Source organism: Bactrocera oleae, unplaced genomic scaffold (assembly GCF_042242935.1).
Source record: "Bactrocera oleae isolate idBacOlea1 unplaced genomic scaffold, idBacOlea1 ctg00000009.1, whole genome shotgun sequence".
In the NCBI taxonomy this organism is placed as follows: Eukaryota; Metazoa; Arthropoda; class Insecta; order Diptera; family Tephritidae; genus Bactrocera; species Bactrocera oleae.
Genome location: NW_027212752.1, coordinates 422,501 through 432,500, shown reverse-complemented (window position 1 = coordinate 432,500; position 10,000 = coordinate 422,501). Strand labels below are relative to the sequence as shown.

Sequence of the window (10,000 nt, the reverse complement as noted above, 5' to 3'; positions counted from 1 at the left end):
AAAGACTTCCATGGTAGTACGACTATAAAACAGAAAAGAAAACTCTTCCGATACCTCTCGACGGCTTCTTTATGGTCGTTCCTGTTGCCAGGATGAGCACAAGGCCCATTTTTAATAACAAACGGATACTCAACAGGTTACGGAATTGGAACCGTATTCCCTTTCGTTCAAAATTATTCAAGTGTTTAATTACTATGGAATAAAAATTCATTCATTTCATTTCATTAAAACTTGAAAATTTTCGGCTTTCGCCTTGAACTTAGGACCGACTAACTCGTGATCAACCACTGTTCACACGAAACCCTTCTCCACTTCAGTCCTCCAAGGTCTCATTCGATTATTTGCTACTACCACCAAGATCTGTACCAATAGCGGCTCCATGCAGGCTTACGCCAAACACTTCTAAGCACACCATTGTACCCTCCTACTCACTAAAGTTTCAAAATTTATAATCCAACCGAAATTGTATTATAAATCATGTACTTTAGCGGTAATGTATAGGTATACAACTTAAGCGCCATCCATTTTAAGGGCTAGTTGCTTCGGCAGGTGAGTTGTTACACACTCCTTAGCGGATTACGACTTCCATGTCCACCGTCCTGCTGTTTTAAGCAACCAACGCCTTTCATGGTATCTGCATGAGTTGTTAATTTAGGCACCGTAACATTACGTTTGGTTCATCCCACAGCGCCAGTTCTGCTTACCAAAAGTGGCCCACTGGGCACATTATATCATAACCTCAACCTTCATATCAAGAAAGGTGAGGTTCTTACCCATTTAAAGTTTGAGAATAGGTTAAGGTCGTTTCGACCCTAAGGCCTCTAATCATTCGCTTTACCAGATAAGATTATTTTACATAATTTTTAAATGCACCAGCTATCCTGAGGGAAACTTCGGAGGGAACCAGCTACTAGATGGTTCGATTGGTCTTTCGCCCCTATACTCAATTCTGACAATCGATTTGCACGTCAGAACTGTTTCGGTCTTCCATCAGGGTTTCCCCTGACTTCAACCTGATCAAGTATAGTTCACCATCTTTCGGGTCACAGCATATATGCTCAAGGTACGCTCCAGTTAGAGGTATAAATAATAATAAATTATCATTATACATAACTATATGGAACGCCCCGGGATTGAATTAATAATGTAATACATTAAAAATTAATCCCATTATTAATACAGTTAAGTTAATTTCGCCATTAGGTTTAATATAACCCAATGACTTGCACATATGTTAGACTCCTTGGTCCGTGTTTCAAGACGGGTCCCGAAGGTATCCTGAATCTTTCGCATTGTTAATCATATAAATGCATACAATTAATATTAAAATCAATGATAATAATATTATTGTAAAATTCAAAAGAATTTTAGCATTATATATAATAAAATCTATCAACACTTTATCAAATCATCAGTAATTATTCTATGTTAATAAGCTAAAAGCAAATTAATTTGAATAAACTTAAAAACCAATGATCTTTTGATAAATATTTTATTATGTTAATAGATTACAATGTCCTTATATGAAAAAAATGCACACTATTACTATAATATTTAAAATTAAATACTACAGTTATAATGATGAATTTTTCATAATGGATATTCAGGTTCATCGGGCTTAACCTCTAAGCAGTTTCACGTACTATTTAACTCTCTATTCAGAGTTCTTTTCAACTTTCCCTCACGGTACTTGTTTACTATCGGTCTCATGGTTATATTTAGTTTTAGATGGAGTTTACCACCCACTTAGTGCTGCACTATCAAGCAACACGACTCTTTGGAAATATCTTTCTAGTAATCATTAACGTTATACGGGCCTGGCACCCTCTATGGGTAAATGGCCTCATTTAAGAAGGACTTAAATCGTTAATTTCTCATACTAGATATTAAGATATTCCATACACTGCATCTCACATTTGCCATATAGACAAAGTGACTTAGTGCTGAACTATTTTCTTTTCGCTCGCCGCTACTAAGAAAATCCTTGTTAGTTTCTTTTCCTCCCCTCATTAATATGCTTAAATTCAGGGGGTAGTCCCATATGAGTTGAGGTTGTATAAAATATATTTTAGATTGATTTGTTTATTTTTATTTAATTTTTTTGCTATTTGCTATTTTAAAGAAATATATTTTTATATCTTGATTACTCAATATTATTCAATCTTTTCATCCCTTTTTAAAATTCATAATATAATAATTAATAAAATTAACAACATTATTCCTCCACATATCATATATTTTTTTTTATTATAAATTTTTCTCAATACAATAGAGTGAATTAATTCTAGAATAAAAATTTATTTTATGCTAGACATTCCTCTTATGTATTATTTAATATAATTTAAATAATGTTGAAAATTTTTTCTTTTATGGGAATACTAAGATTCTCATTTATCATAAATTTTCGTTCAAATATGAGGTATTCAAGAATATATTTTCTATATTTCTTTTTATGCTATTAATATTATGGATTGAAAAATACAATCCAATAATATGCCATATGCTTAAATTCTATTAATTGACTAAAAGAATAAGCAACTAATTTAGCATAGTCTTACAACCCTCAACCATATGTAGTCCAAGCAGCACTTTAAAATTAATTAAAGTACATAACAGCATGGACCGCAATATGCGTTCAAAATGTCGATGTTCATGTGTCCTGCAGTTCACACGATGACGCACAGTTTGCTGCGTTCTTCATCGACCCATGAGCCGAGTGATCCACCGCTTAGAGTGATAATTTTTTTGTATTTTTTTAATTCAAAGTCAAAGAATTTTATTTATTGAAAGTATTAATAATTAATCAATAATAAATTTTTAATACATAAGTTTAAAACATCTTTCAATAAATTGTAATTTTAAACCCAAACATTTGCAGCTGCGCATGTCTTAGGTCAACAAAAACAGTAATACCTTTTATATATTATTTTCTTCTCTATTTGTGCGTTTTCTTTTTTTAAATTTTTCAACATGTTTTTAATCACAAATAGAAAATACCATAAAAAAAAGGTATTACACACGTTAATGTGAACAAGTTAACTTATCATTTATAATATTTTATATAAATATCACAATTAAATATTATTTTCTATATAAATAATAAGTACAGCTATATGTTTAAAGGTTTTTTTATTGCGTTCAAATACAATGTATGCGAAGTTCACAATATAATATATATTGTCATAATGCATTACAAGGAGTTAAAAAAAAAAAAAAAACAGAAAAACATTCAAAACATTGTATAATTCAAAACATTTTGAATGAAAAGAACAAAAAGAAAACTTTTTTTTCTTTTTTATTCTTTTTTTTTATTTTGTTTTTATATAATTATTTTTTTTTTCTTTTCGGATAGGAACACAATAATGATCCTTCCGCAGGTTCACCTACGGAAACCTTGTTACGACTTTTACTTCCTCTAAATAATCAAGTTCGGTCAACTTTTGCGAAACAACCGTGAAACACAAGGCGTCACAGTGATCACGTCCGGAGACCTCACTAAATAATTCAATCGGTAGTAGCGACGGGCGGTGTGTACAAAGGGCAGGGACGTAATCAATGCGAGTTAATGACTCACACTTACTGGGAATTCCAAGTTCATGTGAACAGTTTCAGTTCACAATCCCAAGCATGAAAGTGGTTCAGCGGTTTACCCGGACCTCTCGGTCTAGGAAATACACGTTGATACTTTCATTGTAGCGCGCGTGCAGCCCAGGACATCTAAGGGCATCACAGACCTGTTATTGCTCAATCTCGTTACTGCTAGACGCAATTTGTCCATTTAAGAAGCTAGTGTCCTTATAATGGGACAAACCAACAGGTACGACTCCACTTATATAAACACATTCAAACACTTGTACATTCAAGATGAACGCATGAATGAAGGCTATATAAGCTTCAACACCATAATCCTGAAAGCATCTATTTAATATATTTGAGTCTCGTTCGTTATCGGAATTAACCAGACAAATCACTCCACGAACTAAGAACGGCCATGCACCACCACCCATAGATTCGAGAAAGAGCTATCAATCTGTCTTACACGCTTATGTTCGGACCTGGTAAGTTTTCCCGTGTTGAGTCAAATTAAGCCGCAGGCTCCACTCCTGGTGGTGCCCTTCCGTCAATTCCTTTAAGTTTCAGCTTTGCAACCATACTTCCCCCGGAGCCCAAAAGCTTTGGTTTCCCGGGAAGCGACTGAGAGAGCCATAGTAGTAGCTACACCCAATTGCTAGCTGGCATCGTTTATGGTTAGAACTAGGGCGGTATCTGATCGCCTTCGAACCTCTAACTTTCGTTCTTGATTAATGAAAACATCTTTGGCAAATGCTTTCGCTTAAGTTAGTCTTACGACGGTCCAAGAATTTCACCTCTCGCGTCGTAATACTAATGCCCCCAAACTGCTTCTATTAATCATTACCTCTTGATCTAAAAACCAATGAAAGTAGAACAGAGGTCTTATTTCATTATTCCATGCACAAAATATTCAGGCATTTGGAGCCTGCTTTAAGCACTCTAATTTGTTCAAAGTAATTGTACCGGCCCACAACAACACTCGATGAAGAGCACTGAAGCAGGTTTAAATAGGAGGAATATATAAAAAATACATTGTATTAATTATATATAAGAACTCCACCGGTAATACGCTTACATACATAAGGTAATGTACATACCACAATTATAGTTGTACTACCCGTATGAAGCACAAATTCAACTACGAACGTTTTAACCGCAACAACTTTAATATACGCTATTGGAGCTGGAATTACCGCGGCTGCTGGCACCAGACTTGCCCTCCAATAGGTCCTTGTTAAAGGATTTAAAGTGTACTCATTCCAATTACAGCGCCTCGGATATGAGTCCTGTATTGTTATTTTTCGTCACTACCTCCCCGAACTGGGAGTGGGTAATTTACGCGCCTGCTGCCTTCCTTAGATGTGGTAGCCGTTTCTCAGGCTCCCTCTCCGGAATCGAACCCTGATTCCCCGTTACCCGTTGCAACCATGGTAGTCCTAGATACTACCATCAAAAGTTGATAGGGCAGACATTTGAAAGATCTGTCGTCGGTACGAGACCATACGATCTGCAAGTTATCTAGAGTTCAACCAATATAACGATCGAATAATCGCTTGGTTTTAGCCTAATAAAAGCACACGTTCCAAAAGGTCCGTGTTTATTTTGCATGTATTAGCTCTAGAATTACCACAGTTATCCAAGTAACTGTTAACGATCTATGGAACCATAACTGATATAATGAGCCTTTTGCGGTTTCACTTTTAATTTGTTTGTACTTAGACATGCATGGCTTAATCTTTGAGACAAGCATATAACTACTGGCAGGATCAACCAGAATAATATATATTTCTTTTTTATATAATATTTTTTATATTATATAAAAGTTTAAAATGATATTTTCTTATTTGAAAATTATACACAAATACACAAAACATAAAAACATTTACAATATACACAACAATTTTTCTATGTTTCTTTCTTTATTATATTTTTTTTCATTATATTTCATTTCTATTGTGTGATTTTGTAATGGATTTTTTAATTTTTGTTTTGGTATCGTGAAAAGAATTTTCGTTCTCTATACATATTATTATTTAATTATTATGTAAGAACGATATTTCTTCTTATATTGGCAAAATTTTCAAATAATATCATTCTATACATTTTACTTTATTTCAATGCATATAGTAATATATATACCTTTTTTTAAGAGTATATACATTTTTTTCTTGATTTGAAATTAATAATTTCAAATTCTATTATATTTATTTCAATAATAAATATATGATAAAAAGTATTTTCGGGTGCAACACATTAATATTTTATTTTATTTAAAAACCATTCTTTTACACATATATTTTATGAGTAAATATTAGAATAGCTCACAAATAAAACTAAAATATTGTTTAATATTTATTTCTACAATATGTTAGTATAGAATAATAGATTTTTTATGTTTTTGTATAAAACAAAATCTATTTCTATTTAAACTAACTGTAGGAAACCAGGAATAAAAAACGCTCATTATATACAATATGTTAGTACAGAATATAGAGTTTTGTATAAAACAAAATTTATTTCTATTTAAACTAACTGTATAAAAACCAGGAATAAAAAACGCTCATTATATACAATATGTTAGTACAGAATATAGAGTTTTGTATAAAACAAAATCTATTTCTATTTAAACTAACTGTATAAAAACCAGGAATAAAAAACGCTCATTATATACAATATGTTAGTACAGAATATAGAGTTTTGTATAAAACAAAATCTATTTCTATTTAAACTAACTGTATAAAAACCAGGAATAAAAAACGCTCATTATATACAATATGTTAGTACAGAATATAGAGTTTTGTATAAAACAAAATCTATTTCTATTTAAACTAACTGTATAAAAACCAGGAATAAAAAACGCTCATTATATACAATATGTTAGTACAGAATATAGAGTTTTGTATAAAACAAAATCTATTTCTATTTAAACTAACTGTATAAAAACCAGGATTAAAAAGGCACACAAAATCAACTTTCATTTTCATATTTACTTAAAAATACATATAAAGTAAAAAATATTTCCATATAAATACTAAGTAAATAAAGTCATACAAGTATGAAAATTTTCATACAAGTACTAAATACATAAATCATATAAGTATAGTAATATTCATACTTATAAGTATTTAAAAACAATTTCTTACTAATAAACTAACATAAGGAATTCAAATATATAAAAGTATAATACATTTCCTAGCAGTAAAAAATTTTCATATAAGTACTAAATGTATAAAGTCTATGAAGTAATAAATTTTCATATAAGTACTATTTCAGTATATGTCAATTTGAGCAGATTTGTGCAAATTTGTTATAAATGTTCTCTCCCATGTTGACGTTACCAACCCGAAAATATATGGAAAAATTCTTTTAACCTATTTAAAATTTAAAAACTCATATATACGTGGGTAATTTATATCATTTTCAAATATCGTCATGGTCATAATACAACTAATAACATCAAAAGTATTTTTACAATCGATTTTTTTTTTAAATTTTTAACTTGTATGACTTCATATTTAATACTTATATGAAAATTTATTACTTCATAGACTTTATACATTTAATACTTATATGAAAATTTATTACTTCATAGACTTTATACATTTAATACTTATATGAAAATTCATTACTTCATAGACTTTATATTTTTTATACTTATATAAAAATTTATTACTTCATAGACTTTATATTTTACTTCATAGACTTTATACATTTAATACTCATATGAAAATTTATTACTTCATAGACTTTATACATTTAATACTCATATGAAAATTTATTACTTCATAGACTTTATACATTTAGTACTTATATGAAAATTTATTACTTCATAGACTTTATACAATTAATACTTATATGAAAATTTATTACTTCATAGACTTTATACAATTAATACTTATATGAAAATTTATTACTTCATAGACTTTATACAATTAATACTTATATGAAAATTTATTACTTCATAGACTTTATACAATTAATACTTATATGAAAATTTATTACTTCATAGACTTTATACAATTAATACTTATATGAAAATTTATTACTTCATAGACTTTATACAATTAATACTTATATGAAAATTTATTATTTCATAGACTTTATACAATTAATACTTATATGAAAATTTATTACTTCATAGACTTTATACAATTAATAGTTATATGAAAATTTATTACTTCATAGACTTTATACAATTAATACTTATATGAAAATTTATTACTTCATAGACTTTATACAATTAATACTTATATGAAAATTTATTACTTCATAGACTTTATATTTTACTTCACAGACTTTATACATTTAGTACTTATATGAAAATTTATTACTTCATAGACTTTATACAATTAATACTTATATGAAAATTTATTACTTCATAGACTTTATACAATTAATACTTATATGAAAATTTATTACTTCATAGACTTTATACAATTAATACTTATATGAAAATTGATTACTTCATAGACTTTATACATTTAATACTTATATGAAAATTTATTACTTCATAGACTTTATATATTTACTACTTATATGAAAATTTATTACTTCATAGACTTTATACAATTAATACTTATATGAAAATTTATTATTTCATAGACTTTATACAATTAATACTTATATGAAAATTTATTACTTCATAGACTTTATACAATTAATAGTTATATGAAAATTTATTACTTCATAGACTTTATACAATTAATACTTATATGAAAATTTATTACTTCATAGACTTTATATTTTACTTCATAGACTTTATACATTTAGTACTTATATGAAAATTTATTACTTCATAGACTTTATACAATTAATACTTATATGAAAATTTATTATTTCATAGACTTTATACAATTAATACTTATATGAAAATTTATTACTTCATAGACTTTATACAATTAATAGTTATATGAAAATTTATTACTTCATAGACTTTATACAATTAATACTTATATGAAAATTTATTACTTCATAGACTTTATACAATTAATACTTATATGAAAATTTATTACTTCATAGACTTTATACAATTAATAGTTATATGAAAATTTATTACTTCATAGACTTTATACAATTAATACTTATATGAAAATTTATTACTTCATAGACTTTATACAATTAATACTTATATGAAAATTTATTACTTCATAGACTTTATACATTTAATACTTATATGAAAATTTATTACTTCATAGACTTTATACAATTAATACTTATATGAAAATTTATTACTTCATAGACTTTATATATTTACTACTTATATGAAAATTTATTACTTCATAGACTTTATACATTTAGTACTTATATGAAAATTTATTACTTCATAGACTTTATACAATTAATACTTATATGAAAATTTATTACTTCATAGACTTTATACAATTAATAGTTATATGAAAATTTATTACTTCATAGACTTTATACAATTAATACTTATATGAAAATTTATTACTTCATAGACTTTATACAATTAATACTTATATGAAAATTTATTACTTCATAGACTTTATATTTTACTTCATAGACTTTATACATTTAGTACTTATATGAAAATTTATTACTTCATAGACTTTATACAATTAATACTTATATGAAAATTTATTACTTCATAGACTTTATACAATTAATACTTATATGAAAATTTATTACTTCATAGACTTTATACAATTAATACTTATATGAAAATTGATTACTTCATAGACTTTATACATTTAATACTTATATGAAAATTTATTACTTCATAGACTTTATATATTTACTACTTATATGAAAATTTATTACTTCATAGACTTTATACAATTAATACTTATATGAAAATTTATTATTTCATAGACTTTATACAATTAATACTTATATGAAAATTTATTACTTCATAGACTTTATATTTTACTTCATAGACTTTATACATTTAGTACTTATATGAAAATTTATTACTTCATAGACTTTATACAATTAATACTTATATGAAAATTTATTACTTCATAGACTTTATACAATTAATAGTTATATGAAAATTTATTACTTCATAGACTTTATACAATTAATACTTATATGAAAATTTATTACTTCATAGACTTTATACAATTAATACTTATATGAAAATTTATTACTTCATAGACTTTATATTTTACTTCATAGACTTTATACATTTAGTACTTATATGAAAATTTATTACTTCATAGACTTTATACAATTAATACTTATATGAAAATTTATTACTTCATAGACTTTATACAATTAATACTTATATGAAAATTTATTACTTCATAGACTTTATACAATTAATACTTATATGAAAATTGATTACTTCATAGACTTTATACATTTAATACTTATATGAAAATTTATTACTTCATAGACTTTATATATTTACTACTTATATGAAAATTTATTACTTCATAGACTTTATACAATTAATACTTATATG

At 26.9% G+C, this 10,000-nt stretch overlaps 3 non-coding genes across 3 annotated transcripts in view; all 3 read right to left on the bottom strand.

The window, feature by feature from the left end:
• Positions 1-2,055, bottom strand: part of LOC138858429 (large subunit ribosomal RNA) — a 3,977-nt gene extending 1,922 nt beyond the window's left edge. The window contains exon 1 of the ribosomal RNA XR_011397564.1: positions 1-2,055. This exon is cut by the window's left edge and continues 1,922 nt beyond it. This is a non-coding gene — a ribosomal RNA (large subunit ribosomal RNA).
• A 502-nt stretch (positions 2,056-2,557) lies between these two features.
• LOC138858487 (5.8S ribosomal RNA) lies at positions 2,558-2,736 on the bottom strand. Its single transcript, XR_011397586.1, has one exon. It is a non-coding gene; the product is annotated as a 5.8S ribosomal RNA (ribosomal RNA).
• Positions 2,737-3,360: 624 nt separating this feature from the next.
• Positions 3,361-5,350, bottom strand: LOC138858371 (small subunit ribosomal RNA). The gene has a single exon (XR_011397505.1). It is a non-coding gene; the product is annotated as a small subunit ribosomal RNA (ribosomal RNA).
• Positions 5,351-10,000: the final 4,650 nt, after the last annotated feature.